We start from the raw sequence: 15,301 nt of genomic DNA on the forward strand, positions 1-15,301 counted from the left end.
AAAGTACTTTGTAAACCTGAAAGTATTATATACATGTTGGCTACTTAGTTGAGAGAGCACTGGATTTTGATCCAGGAGGGCTAACAATTCCTGGCCTTACCAGTTACTAGATGAGGAATACTGGTAGGGTACTTCACCTCTGAGGAACCTGAATGTCAATTTTCCTCACCTGTAAAATGGAGATAATAGTACTTGTGCTATTTGTGGCACATAAAGCTGTTGTGAGAAAAGTGTTTTATAAACCTTGGAATGCTCTAGAATTATGAATTGCAAATTCTGTGATTTTTAGTACTTATCCATCTCTGGGAAGACCCAGGTAGGAGCTGAAAAAAATTCCCAGAGATAGAAATAAAAAAGCTCCCCTAAAGTCCGAGAACCTTTAGAAAGTACTTCAGGATTTTTAAAAAAAAAGCACTTTCTGAAGGTACTTTTTTACATCTTTTTGAAATGCAAATGATAGCTATATGTCTTTTATAGCTATATGTCTTTTAACTATGGAATTTACAGCTATTCAATTCCTCCAACAGGTGATAAAAACATCTTGCTTGGAGCAAAGATCTTGAGAAAATAAATGAGGCAATGTGTGAAAATATTTTCTTAGGGCTATTTGACAGTTTTTTGAAATACTAATGACAGCTACTCATAGCTTACATCTTGGAATTCACACCTATTCAATTCTACTTCCAGGTAAATAAAGCATCCTCCTAGTGAATTCAGAAGTGTGAAACCAAATTTAGGGAAACTGTGAAAACTCCCAGCCTCAATTTCATCTTAAAGGAAGAGAGAAAATTGTGGACCCTTACCTCCCAAGTTTCATTTATTTTTATATAAATAGATCATTTATCAAGTGAAATCACAACCTTTTTTCTTCCTGTAGTTGCTGAATCCCTTTCTCCTCTAATTAAATTCAACAAAATTCTGCAAAAATTATGCTAGGTTCTTGGGATAAAAGATAAGTCTAAAATTGTTCCTTCCCATAAGGATCTTACATTCTACTAGAACAGAAATTATTTTGGGGCAGAACTATATAAATTCCTACTGCCTTCCCTCCCAATCCCACATTCTCACTAGTCAGCAGAGATTTACTGCTGTAAAAACCTTAGCGATCACCTGGTCTACACTTCTCATTTTACATACGAGGCCCAAGTAGCCAAATGACACGTCTAAGAGATCCACAAGTTAGTAATCATCTGAAACAGGGTCTGAACTCTGGTACTTCAATTCAACAAACATTATGTATTGTGGCAGAAAATGATTGACTAAAAGTCAAAAAATAAAACCAAGTATCCAACCCAAAAAGAAATAGGTTTATTGAGAGGGATGATCTCACAATAAAGCTGGACTCCTGAAGATGACTAACTTTGTGAGTGGCCCCCTTATATAGCACTGTTTTATAGAGTTGATGTCAGTAGTATAGAATTGACATGGGCATTGTACCCCCAGAAGCTCAGGCAAACTATTATCAGTGAAATTCCTTTGCTCCCTTACATCCTCGTGACTCTTAGCCTAAAAGATCTAATGACTCCAATAGGACCCTGACATGATTGTCCTCCTTTGATCCTCCTTTAGATTTAAGATGGACAGAGAGATACACCTCCAGGCTACACCTCGATTCTATCAGGCTACATCTCAGACATCTGTCTGTTCCCTAAAACTAAGGAATCTTTATGAGGGTCATTCCCTATGTCTCCAGGCAGACCCCAGTCAGATGACCACCCCACCCCACCAAATGCCTGAGTGACTACCACTCTAGAGTCACGTCCATACTATGAACCACTATCTGTGGCATTTAAAAGAGTGGATGCCATAAACTGTAAGAGTTAAAATGGTTGAGGGTCGTAAACTGTAGTGATTAAAATAGTGGAAGATATAAATTGTGATAGATATAAGAGTGCGTGAGTAAATTGTGACCACAGGAATATGTTTTCACCACAGTGTCTTGTTTTAAATCAAATATTTAAGGTGGTCGCCAGGAAATATTCCCAATTATGAATATACCCAAGTCAACTGGGTTTTATAGAGATTTTTAATTAATAATACAATGAGGAATCAGAGAGAGAGAGAGAGAGAGAGAGAGAGAGAGAGAGAGAGAGAGAGAGAGAGAGAGAGAGAGAGAGAGAGAGAGAGAGAGAGAGAGAGAGAGAAAGGAAATAAATGAGAAAAGAATAGGCTGGCCCAGGCAGTCCTGGCCAACCCAGGCCTAAGCCCTAAAAAAAAAGATCAGTCAGTCATAATCACTCACCATAAGATCTGTTCAAGCAAGGATTCAGGGGAAAAGAGTCTCCCCAGAGGGAGTTCCAGCCAGAGTCAGCCTCCCTTGAATGATCTCCTTAGAGATTGTCTCTCAAGAGCCTGTATATCTCAAGAGATTTTCTCAACACATTTGTTGTAAAGAGTATAAAATCCCCAGAACTGATGTCCTCTGGGGGACAGCTTTTCCATCCATGCTGTCTTCCCAAAGAGCAGCCTTCCATCTTGCTGTTCCACCTGTACCATCCTCCTGGCCATTTTCAACATTACTTTCTAAATTAATAAATTTCTCTTTTTATTCTTAAGCTAAGTTTTGGAATCTTGTATTCTTGCAAAAGGTATCATTCCCGAACCCCAGGGGTGCACCTTTTCACCCCCACAACAGTATCATCTGACTCAAGTAAATTGTCCAGTGTCTTGGTCCTGTATTTTGTCCCTATAATGGCAAGTCATGCCATTGGCATAACCTCTGCCCTTGGCATGAATACTGCATACTATAATGATTTAGCAGAGGTCAGCATAAAAATAGGTGGTTCTGAACAGTTAAGAGTTAAACCTGTGGATTAAACCCAAGTCTTTGGCTCAGTGTCACAGTGGAGCAGATGATAAGGCCAGCTAGCATGGGTGGGGGATGGGGGCAATATCAATACAAAAAGCTATAGAATATTTCAGAATTATAGAATATAGGGATTTCCAGGGGTGGAGGCAAGATGGAGGAGTGAACCAGAGCTGCTATGTGTCACCATGGGAACCCTCTCTGACCAAGATTAAAATATCACCACAAAATGAATACAGGAGTGAAAGAACCAACAAGGAGACAGAGTGAAACAACTTTTAAGAAAAAAAAAAACCCAAAGGTAGGCTGACAACATCTAGGGCACCAAGGTGAAAGGAAAGCAGAGCTAGCAAAAGCAAGGAGGGAAGACCAAGTCACCCCCCCCACACACACCCTCACCCCACATTGCTTTCCCAGGTTCAGAACCTATGCTCAAGCTAAGGACTCTGAGATCCTGCCTGGGCAAATAGTGGTACAAGCTAATTCATCCCCCTTGAAATTTGGAACCTATTGTGAAGTCCAGGGCAGTCTGGACTGAAGTGGGCTGATCTGTGTGGGCTGTAATTTTTTTTCCAAAAAAAAAAAAGCCAGAATTTCCAGTCTGGGCTTGGGATAAGGACATGGTACATAGTTTGGGGTGGCTGATAGTACTAAGTACTGAATACTGATCTTTCTGCCTAAAGACCAAAAACTTTAAGGCTGGGGCTAGAATTTGATCAGCCTCTGACGTATAAGATCAGAGTGAAATCACAAGTTTACACCCAAACCTGATGCAAGTCCTTAAACCATCAGCATCTCAAGGGTTAAGTGAATCAGCAGGGGAAGGGGACTCCCAGAACTCTCAGCCTTCAGACCCAGAAAATAAGCTGATAATAATATCAAGCAATGATTGAAGTTTCAGAGGATACTCCAACTTCCTAGAAAACAGAGCCTACCTATAATTAGATAGGAAAAATGAGCAAACAAGAAAAAAAAGCACCTAACTCTATAGAATTTTTATGAAGACAAAGAGCAAGGTACAGAAACAGAAGGGGACAATGAAAGCAAAGGAAAAACATGTAAAGTTCTAAAGAAAAATATGGGTTTGAAACAAATTCTCAAAAAGCTCAAAGAGGACTTCAAAAACCAGGTAAGATAGGAAGAGGAAAAGTGGGGAAGGGAAATTAAAGTGATGCAAGAAGAAAGGAAAATGATACAAGAAGAAAGGGACCAATTGAAAAAGGAGAATTACAAACTGACAGGAAAATCAGGCCTTAAAAATCAGAACAGAATCAAAGGAATGAAAAAACAGAGAAAAACATGAAATATCTTATTGAAAAAACAACTGACCTAAAAAATAGATCGAGGAGAGACAATTTGAGAATCATTGAACTACCTGAAAGCCATAATCATATGGACATCACATCACAAGAAATTATCAAAGATAAATACACATAGATCCTCAAACAAGAAAACAAAATTGAAATTGAAAGAATTCATAGATCACCTTCAGAAAGAAATCCTCAAATGACAACTCTGAGGAATATAATAGCTAAATTCAAGAGCTATCAAGCTAAGGAGAAAAATTCTTCAAGTAGTGAGAAAGAAACCTTTCAATACCATGGAACTACAATAAGGATCATGTAGAACCTAGCAGCTTCTACATTAAAGGTTCAAAAGGCAGGGAATATGATATCCAGGAAGGCAAAAGATTTGGGATTATAACCCAGAGTCCCTTATTCAGCACAACTGAGTATGTTCTTTCAGGGAAAAAAAGGGCATCCAATCAGATAGAAGATTTCCAAGCATTCCTGAGGAATAAGCCAGACCTAAACAAAAAATTTGAAGTCCAAACATGAGACACAAGAGAAGCCCAAAAGATAAAAAATAAAGAGAAATTTAAGGGACTCATTAAGGTCAAAATGTTCATAAGTCTATATGGAAAGAGACTTTCTGTAATTCTCAAAAATTACTCCTAATAGTAGAGAAGATAGAAGAAATTAACTCAGAAAGAGGTTGGGTAATATTGTAAACCTCAAAATTTCTTAGACTTATAAATGTTGGAAAATTTCACCATTGGGAAATTGCATACTTGAAAAATTTCCTATTGACAGTGGATCTTGGCTATTGGAATGTGAACCCCATTGGCATGGGAGGTTCCTCCTCCTCCCTTCTTAAGATTACTTTAGGACAGAAACCTTTTGCTGAACAATGGAAAGGACTTTGACCTATGCTTAAGCATAGAACAGGAATTTCTTTGAGTCATGATTGATTTTAGAATTGATACAATGGAGATACTTGGAATCAATCTCCACCCTACTCAGTCCTAACAGGATTGAGGAAGGGCTGCAGCATAGATCAAAATTTAATTATTCCAATCTCTACCCTACTCAGGTTAACAGGATTTAGGAAGGGCTGTAGCAAAGGATCAAAGATTTAATTATTTGAAAATATGACCTTCAACAGACATGTGCAAAGCCAGAGACCTCTGGGCGGTCCTGGGTTAAGCTAGAGCCTCCATTGGCACAGGGAAATTGATGGTCAGTGATTGGTAGATGTGAGAACTGAGGGGAGGGAACTTGGATGGTTTCCTTAAAGATAGAAGGGTCTGAAGCTGAAGGGTGGTGGTTGAGGAGTTTGTCTGAGTGCTTGGAGTGGGCTCTGAGAAGCTTTCTCTGAAGGAAGCTGAAGGTGGGGGCCCCGGAGACTGTTTCTCCATTTTGGTCACCTGAGTAATAGGGACTGATCTTTTTCTTTGCCTCAGCTATCTAAGGGCTTGGGCCCTTTGGCCCAGCCTAAACAGAAGGGGTATTTAAGCCCTATTCCCTTCTCTCCCCTTTCTCTCTCTCTATCTCCAATTCCTTTCTTCCTCCTGTCTGTAATAAAACTCTAGGAAAAGGTTGACGGCTGACTTGAGTTTTCATTTAGGAATTACATAGCTGAATTCCTTGGCGACCTTAAATTAATATATATCAGTCTTTTAAAAGTGATTTCCTTGTCACAATATGATGTATATGATGATATATAATGATATAATATGTATGTAAATGTGATAATATGGAACTATATGCATATATGAAATGATATGAATACATATGGATGATATATAAAAAATCAATCAAAGGCTGAAAGAGAAGGTTGCACTGAGAGAAAAGGGAAGGGAGGGAGAATGGGGAAAAGTATATAACATAAAGAGGCATAAAAATCATTACACACAGGGGAAGATAAGGGTGGTGACAGGCAATGATTAAACTTTACTCTCATCTTAACTGGTTCAAACAGGGAAAAACAAGTGTACTCAGTGGAGTATAGAATTCTATTTTACTCTACAGAGAAGTAGAAGGGGAATAAGACAAGGGAAGAGGGAGGTAATTGGAGGGAGGGGGAAGTAAGGAGGGGGTGACAAAAAAGCTAAATATTGGTGAAGAGGAACAGAGAGAAAAGGAATAGAGCAAGATCTAAAGGGGATAATAGGATGGAGGGCAATACACAGGTAGTAATTATAATGCTGGATATGAATAGGATGAACTCATCAATTAAATGGAAGTGGATAGCAGAGTGGATTTATTTTTATTTTTTGGAAAATTTTATTTAATTAGTCAATTTAGAACATTATTCCTTGGTTACAAAATCATATTCTTTCCTTTCCCTTCCCCTGCCCCTTCTTGTAACTGACGTGCAATTCCCCTGAGTTTTACATGTATCCTTGGTCAAAACCTATTTTTATGTTGTTGATGTTTGCAGTAGGATGATAATTTGGAGTCTACATCCCCAATCATATCCCCCTCGACCCATGTAATCAAGCAGGTGTTTTTCTTCTGTGTTTCTGCTCCCACAGTTTTCCCTCTAAATGTAGATAGTGTTCTTTCTCATAAATCCTGTTGAGTTGTTCAGGATCACTGCATTGCCACTAATGAAGAAGTCCATTACATTCGATTGTACCATAGTGTATCAGTCGCTGTGTATAATGTTCTCCTGGTTTTGCTCCTTTCACTAGCAGAGTGGATTTAAAACCAGAATTATACTATATGTTGTTTACAAGAAACACATTTGAGTGGACAGCTGGGTGGCTCAGTGGATTGAGAGCCAGGCCTACAGATGGGAGGTCCTAGGTTCAAATCTGGCCTCAGACTCTTCCCAGCTGTGTGACCCTGGGCAAGTCACTTGACCCCCATTGCCTAGCCCTTACCACTCTTCTGCCTTGGAGCCAATACACAGTATTGACTCCAAGATGGAAGGTAAGGGTTTTTAAAAATAAAAAAGAAAGAAAGAAAGAAACACATTTGAGGCAGGGTGACACACAGAGATTCAAAGTAAAAGACTGGAGCAGAATTTATTATGCCTCATCTAAAGTAAAAAAAAAGCAGGAGTAGCAATCATAATACCAAATAAAGCCAAAGTAGAAAACTGACCTAATTAAAAGAGATAATGAAGGAAATTACATTTTGCTAAAAGATACTATAAACAATGAAGTAATATCATAACTAAACATTTATGCACCAAATAGTATGGCATCTAGATTTCTAAAGGAGAAATTAAAGGAGCTTAAGGAAGAAATAGATATTAACACCATCCTAGTGGGGAATCTCAACATTCCCCTTTCAGAACTAGATAAATCAAACCAACAAAATAAATAAGAAAGAAGTATGGGAAGTGAATGAAATGTTAGAAAAATTTGAGTTAATAGATATCTGGAGAAAATTGAACAGGGATAAAAAGGAATATATCTTCTCAGCAGTACATGGTACATATACAAGATTGACCACATATTAGGACAAAGAAACATTGCAAATAAATGCAGAAAAGCAGAAATGATAAATGTAACTTTTTCAAATCATAATGCAATACAACTTATAATTAACAAGTGTACATGGAAAGGCAAATTTAAAATTACTTGGAGATGAAATAATGTACTTCTTCAAAATTGGTGGATCAAACCATTCTGAAAAGCAATTTGGCTATGCCCAGAGGGCTTTAAAAGACTGCCTGCCCTTTGATCCAGCCACACCACTGGTATGTTTGTATCCCAAAGAGATAATAAGCAAAAATATGTGTACAAAAATATTTATAGCTGTGCTCTTTGTGGTGGCAAAAAATTGGAAAATGAGGGGTATCCATCAATTGGGGAATGACTGAACAAATTGTTGTATCTGATGGTAATGGAATACTATTGCGCTGAAAGTAATAATGAACTGGAGGAATTCTATGTGAAATAGAATGACTTTCAGGAATTGATACAGAGTGAAAGGAGCAGAACCAGAAGTTGTACATAGAGACTGATACACTGTAATACAATTGAATATAATGGACTTCTCTACTGGTAGCAATGCTACCAGGACAATTCTGAAGGACTTATGAGAAAGAATGCTATCCATATCCAGAGAAAGAACTGTGGGAGCAGAAATGCAGAAGAAAAACATTTGCTTGATCACATGGTTTGATGGGGATATGATTGGGGATGTTGACTTTAAATGATCACTGTATTGCAAATATTAATAATACGGAAATAGGTTTTGAACAATGATACATGTAAAACCCAGTGGAATTACTTGTTGGCTATGGGAGGGAAATAACATGAATCACGTAGTCATGGAAATATATCCTAAATTGAATAAATAAATAAATAAATAAATAAATAAGTAAAAAACTAGTAGATCAAACAGAAATAATTGAAACAATTATGGACTTCATTAAAGAGAATGACAAGGAGGATACAACATACAAAAATCTATGGGATATAGCCAAAGCAGTACTCAGGGGAAATTTTATATCTCTGAGTACCTATATCAACAAAATAGAGAGGGAAGAGATCAATGAATTGGACTTGCAATTTAAAAAATTAGAAAAACAACAAATTAAAAATCTCCACATAAAAATGAAATTGGAAATCCTAAAAATTAAAGTAGAATTTAATAAAAATGAAAGTAAAAGAACCAGTGAATTAATAAATAAGACTAAGAGCTGGTACTTTGAAAAAACAAATAAAATAGATAAAGTACTGTTAATCTAATTTAAAAAAAAGAAGAGAATCAAATTAACAGTATCAAAAATGAAAAGGGTGATCTCACTTCTAATGAAGAAGAAATTAAGGCAATTATCAAGAACTATTTTGCCCAATTATATGGTAATAAATATGACAGTCTAGGTGAAATAGGTGAATATTTGTAAAAATATAAATTGCATAGATTAATAAAAGAGGAAATAGAATACCTAAATAATCCCTTCTCAGAAAAATAAACTGAACAAGTAATCAAGGAACTTTCTAAGGAAAAAAAATCCCCAGGGCCAGATGGATTCATAAGTAAATTCTATCAAACATTTATATTTGACAAAATAAGCAAAGAAGCAATTTTACCAAATTCTTTTTTTCATTTAAAAATTTTTATTTAGTCAATTTTGAGTATTTTTCCTTGGTTACAAGAGTCATGTTCTTTCCCTCCCTTCCCCAACCCCCTCCTATAGCCAACGCACAATCACAATTCCACTGGGTTTTACATGTGTCCTTGATCAAAACATATTTCCATACTGTTATGTTTGCACTATGGTGATCATTTAGAGTCTATATTCCCAATTATATCCCCATCAACCCATGTAATCAAGCAGTTGTTTTTCTTCTGTGTTTCTGTTCCCCAGTTTTCCCTCTGGATGTGGGTAGTGTTCTTTCTCATAAATTCCTCTGAATTGTTCTGGATCATTGCATTGTTACTACTAGAGAAGTCCATTACATTTGGTTGTACCACAGTGTATCAGTCTCTGTGTACATTGTTCTCCTGGTTCTACTCCTTTCACTCTGCATCAGTTCCTGGAGGTCATTCCAGTTCACATGGAATTCCTCCAGTTCATTATTCCTTTGAGTACAATAGTATTCCCTCATCAACATATACCACAATTTGTTCAGCCATTCCCCAATCTATGGACAACATCCCCCTCCATTTTCCAATTTTTTGCCACCACAGAGCGCAGCTATGAATATTCTTCTTTTTTTTTTTAAACCCTTACCTTCTGTCTTGGAGCCAATACTATGTAATTATAATCCCCAATACTATGTATTGGCTCCAAGACGGAAGAGTGGTAAGGGCTAGGCAATGGGGGTCAAGTGACTTGCCCAGGACACAGATGGGAAATGTCTGAGGTCAGATTGAACCTAGGACCTCCCATCTCTAGGCCTGGCTCTCAATACACAGAGCCACCCTGGTGCCCCCAGCTATGAATATTCTTGTACAAGTCTTTTCCCTTATTATCTCTTTGGGGTATAAACCCAGCAGTGCTATGGCTGGATCAACAGGCAGACAGACTTTTAGTGCCTTTTGGGTATAGTTCCAAATTGTCCTCCAGAATGGCTGTATCAATTCATAGCTCCACCAGCAATGCATTAATGTCCAAATTTTGCCACATCCCCTCCAGCATTCATTAGTTTCCTTTGCTGTCATGTTAGCCAATCTGCTGTGTGTGAGGTTACCAAATTATTTTTATGACACAAATATGATAGTGATTCCAAAGCCAGGAAGACCAAAAACTGAGAAAGAAAACTACAGACCAATCTCCTTAATGAACATAGATGCAGAAATCTTAAATAAAATACTAGCAAAAAGACTTCAGCAAGTTATCACAAGGATTATTCATTATGACGAGGTGGGATTTATACCAGGAATGCAAGGATGGGTTAATATTAGGAAAACCATCCACATAATTGACCATATCAATAATCAAACCAACAGAAACCGCATGATTAGCTCAATAGATGCAAAAAAAAGCATTGACAAAATACAACATCCTTTCCTGTTGAAAACACTAGAAAGTATAGGAATAGAAGGGCCTTCCTCAAAATAACAAACAGTCTATATCTAAAACCATCAGCATGTATCATCTGCAATTGGGACAAGTTAGAAAACAAGCAAGGATGCCCATTATCACCTTTATTATTTACTATTGTACTAGAAATGCTAATGGTAGCAATTAAAGAAGAAAAAGAAATTGAAGGGATTAAAGTAGGCAATGAGGAAACTAAACTATCACTCTTTGCAGATGCTATGACAATATACTTAAAGAATCCTAGAAAATCAACTAAAAGGCTTGTGGAAATAACTAACTTTAGCAAAGTTGCATGGTACAAGATAAACTCACATATATCATCAGTATTTCTATATTTTTCCAACAAAACTTAGCATCAGGAGTTAGAAAGAGAAACTCCATTTAAAATTACTCTAGGCAATATAAAATATTTAGGAATATATCTACCAAGACAAACACAGGAATTATATGAAAACAACTACAAGACACTTTTCACACAATTAAAATTCAATCTACATAATTGGAAAAATATCAATTGCTCATGGGTACAATGAGCCAATATAATAAAAATGACAATCCTACTAAAATTAATTTACTTATTTGTGTCATACCTATCAAACTACCTCAACAATTTTTTATAGAATTGGAAAAAAATTATAACTAATTTCATCAGAAAGAACAAAAGATCAAGAATATCAAGGGTAATAACGAAAAAAAGATGTGAAGGATAGTGGTTTAGCAGTACCAGATCTTAAACTGTACTATAAAGAAGTGGTCATCAAAACAATATGGTACTGGCTAAGAGACAGAAAGGAAGATCAAAGGAATAGACTTGGGGTAAATGACCTCAGCATGCTAATGTTCGATAAACCCCAAAGATCCCAGCTTTTGGGACAAAAACTCACTATTTGACAAAAACTGCTGGGAAAATTAGAAAACAGTATTGGAAAAATCAGATCTATATCAACATCTCACACCCTATACTATAATAATTAAAGATGGTTTAACTAAACTTATGAGTTATAAAAGTTTGTTGTGGTTGCTGTTTGTAAAAGTTAAATTTAAAATATAAGTCAGTAGCCTGTTTAGTAGCTTTATTTACAGCAAGGTAGAGATACTAAAGTGGGAAATAAAGGAAGGAGGTAGAAAATGTTTCCTAGATAAAAATACCCTGAGTCCTAATCCTAGTGCCTCCAAACAAAGAATCTGAATCTGAATCTCACCCGTTCACTAGAATGTCTCCCTTCAGGTGTTCCAATAACCAAGAACCGACTTGGAAGAGGTTGATCCACACAGGGCAGTCTCTCATGCCAAGGAGGCAAGAGTCTCATGTGAGTAATGTCCCTCTTCAGTCTGAGTCTCCAATGTAGGAAGCTGAATCTTCACCAGAATCCAAAGTCAGGATCAGGAATCTGAATTCCATAGAGCCAAAAGACATTGAAAACCATCAAAAACCTTTAGTGCACACAAGGTCAAGACTGCCAAGAATCCCACCAGAGTTCACACAGGAAACTAAGAGCTGCCAAGAAACTACTAAGAATGAAGAGCCAAGTCTCTCTCAGACTCCGCCTTGTATGCAACTTTCTCTGCCTATCAGCTCTCCTTGTCACATCCCAGGAATCAATCACAGTCTTTCAATTTGCTCTTCCTTCTTGGCGGATCCACAATACTAAGATAAAGATAAATTCAAAATTGTTAAATGACTTAAATACAGGGAATGAAATCATGAACAAATTACATGAACATAGAATAGTATACCTGTGGGAAAGGAAGGAATTTAAGAACAAGCAAGAGATAGAGAACATTACAAAATATAAAATAAATGATTTTGATTACATCAAATTAAATGTTTTTGTACAAACAAAACCAATGTAACCAAAATTAGAAGGAAAGCAACAACGTGGGAAAAAAATCTTTATAACAAAACTCTGACAAAGTTTTAATTCCGCAAATATATAAAGAACTAAGTCAAATTTATAAAAAAAAATCAAGCCATTCCCCAATCAACAAATGGTCCAGGGATATAAATAGTCAGTTCTCAGATGAAGAAATCAAAACTATCAATAATCACATGAAAAAGTGTTTTAAATCTCTTCTGATTAGAGAAATGCAAATAAAAACAACTCTGAGGTAGCACCTTACTCCTAAAATTGGCCAATATGGCAGCAAAGGAAAGTAATAAATGTTGGAGGGGTTGTGGCAAAATTGGGACATTCATACACTGCTGGTGGAGTTGTGAATTAATCCAACCATTCTGGAGAACAATTTGGAATTATGCCAAAAGGGCTTTAATTTTGCAAAAAGGGCTTTAAAAGACTGTCTGCCCTTTGATCCAGCCATACCACTGCTAGTTTTGTACCCCAAAGAGTTAGTAAGGAAAAAGACTTTTATAAAAATATTTATAGCTGTGCTCTTTGTGGTGGCAAAAAATTGGAATGGAGGGGGTGTTGTCCATCGATTGGGGAATGGCTGAATAAATTGTGGTATCTGTTGGTGATGGAATACTATTGTGCTAAAAGGAATAATGAACTGGAGGAATTCCATGTGAACTGGAAAGTCCTCCAGGAATTGATGCAGAGTGAAAGGAGCAGAACCAGGAGAACATTGTACACAGAGACTGATATGCTGTGTGTAATAATTATAAGGAAAGACGGGATATGAAGAACAGGGGATAATGGAAGGTTTGTAGCAGGGAATGGAGGACTTGAAGGAAGAGAGGGAATATGGCTGCTGGTGAGGCAAATGGAGAGAGATGCCCCCTGCTGAGAGGCTATTTTTGAACAAAATGGGGTGTCTGAGAAATGGGCCACTTATGATAGCCTGTGGGGATGTCTTCTCTATGGATTGATGCTGAAGATGCCCCAGAGCAGGTAAACACGGACCCTCCTGAGGGACAAGCCTTTCCCCAGACTTTAGTTGCTCAGCAGGGGTCCAATAAGGACTGTTTGTAGTTGAATGACTGTCCTGAGGTTTAGCTCCCTCTATGCCCCCCTGGAAAGATAGTCCTATTATCTGATTGCAATATTCAAATAAGATAAATTTTAATAACCAGTTTGGGTTGGTGAGGTATCAGGGAAGAGGGAAGAGGGATTTCTGTAGATAAGGTTTGAGTCTCTCTCAGCTGTGGACCTGAGGTCAGGCCTCACAGGCTGGTGGAGGGTTTCTCTTATTCCTGTCTACGTTATATCTGTGCTAGTTGTCTTAATTTTCAAATCTTAGCAGTAGACAGCAAGCAACAAGAAAAGTTCTGACTTTCAGAACTGATTGGGCCTGTCTCTTTGGCCTGAAAAAAATAGAGGCACTTCTATCCAGAGACTGGAAAGGAAAGCTCCTCACACTTCCAATGCCAGGAAGAAAGTGCTCATCACAAGACCAACTGCCACTCCCAGTTGCTCCTTCCCCCACCAACTGTAAGTCTTATCAATTTCTTCTGTCTCTAATATTCCCACTGTTGCTTGTTCCAACACAGTGGCAGAAAGTCCAGAACTTGTTTTAGTTTCCTTTCCACATGTGGCACAATTGAATCTAATAGGCTTTTCTACTAGCAGCAGTGCAATGATCCAGGACAATTCTGAGGGAATTATGAGAAGGAACACTATCCACATCCAGAGAAAGAACTGTGGGAGCAGAAATGCAGAAGAAAAACATATGATCAATCATATACTTTGATGGGGATGTGATCAGGGTTTTTATGTTAAAAGTCTGCTGTACTGCAAATATGAATAACATGGAAATAGGTTTTGAACAATGATACATGTAAAACTCAGTGGAACTGCTTGTCAGTTCCAGGAGTGGGGAGGGAAGAGAGGTAGGAAAAATCATGGATCATGTAAACATGGAAAAATATTCTATATAAATAAATGAATTATAAAGAAGAATTATGAAATATATAAAATATAATATCAGAATCATAAGGAGTATGGAATTTCACATTCACAGTATTGGCAGCTGAGCAGTACAGTAGAAGACCTGAGTTCAAATCCACCTCAGATACTTACTACCTGAGTGACCCTGATATCAACTTTGAAAAACACAGAACCACCAAAGTAGTTCAAAAGAACAAGTCTTTAATCAGGACAAGGGAGACAATGCTCTAGTAACCACCACAGAGTCATATGCAAGATACCACACGAAGACAAGCTCAGGGATTCTAGGAACATTATCTCAAGCAAAATGTACTTCAAAAGGGAATTTTCCAATTATCTGAAGAACTTGGGGCTCTGGGGAATGAAGGAAAGGAAACACACACACATACACACACACACACACACATACACACACACACTAGTTACAAGGAAGCTTGGGAAAGAGGTTGTAGTCCAAATCTGGGGTATCAGGAAGTGGCAGAAGAATGACTAAGAAGACAAAAAGCGTCCTTGAGTTTGAGTATCTCCATCATTCCTACTCAGGGTCCTTAATGGATGCTTAATGGTCCATTGTTCAGTCTAAGAGAAAGGTCAGTCTGTAGGCAAGTTCCCTGGGAGAAAGGGAAATTTGGGGATTCCATAAAACAAAGTCATCCCTGGTCAAGTCATTTAACTTCTGTTTGCTTCTGTTTCCTCATCTGCAAAAGCACCAAACTCCCAGGGATATTGAGAGACTCAAATGAGATAATTCTAAAGCACTTAGCGTGGTGTTTGGCACATAGTAAGTGCTAAATAAACGTTAGCTATTATTATTATAATGACTTACTATAGCCCAGTGCTATACCAGGTGCTAGAGACA

Source organism: Monodelphis domestica, chromosome 4, assembly GCF_027887165.1.
Source record: "Monodelphis domestica isolate mMonDom1 chromosome 4, mMonDom1.pri, whole genome shotgun sequence".
Classification (NCBI taxonomy): domain Eukaryota; kingdom Metazoa; phylum Chordata; class Mammalia; order Didelphimorphia; family Didelphidae; genus Monodelphis; species Monodelphis domestica.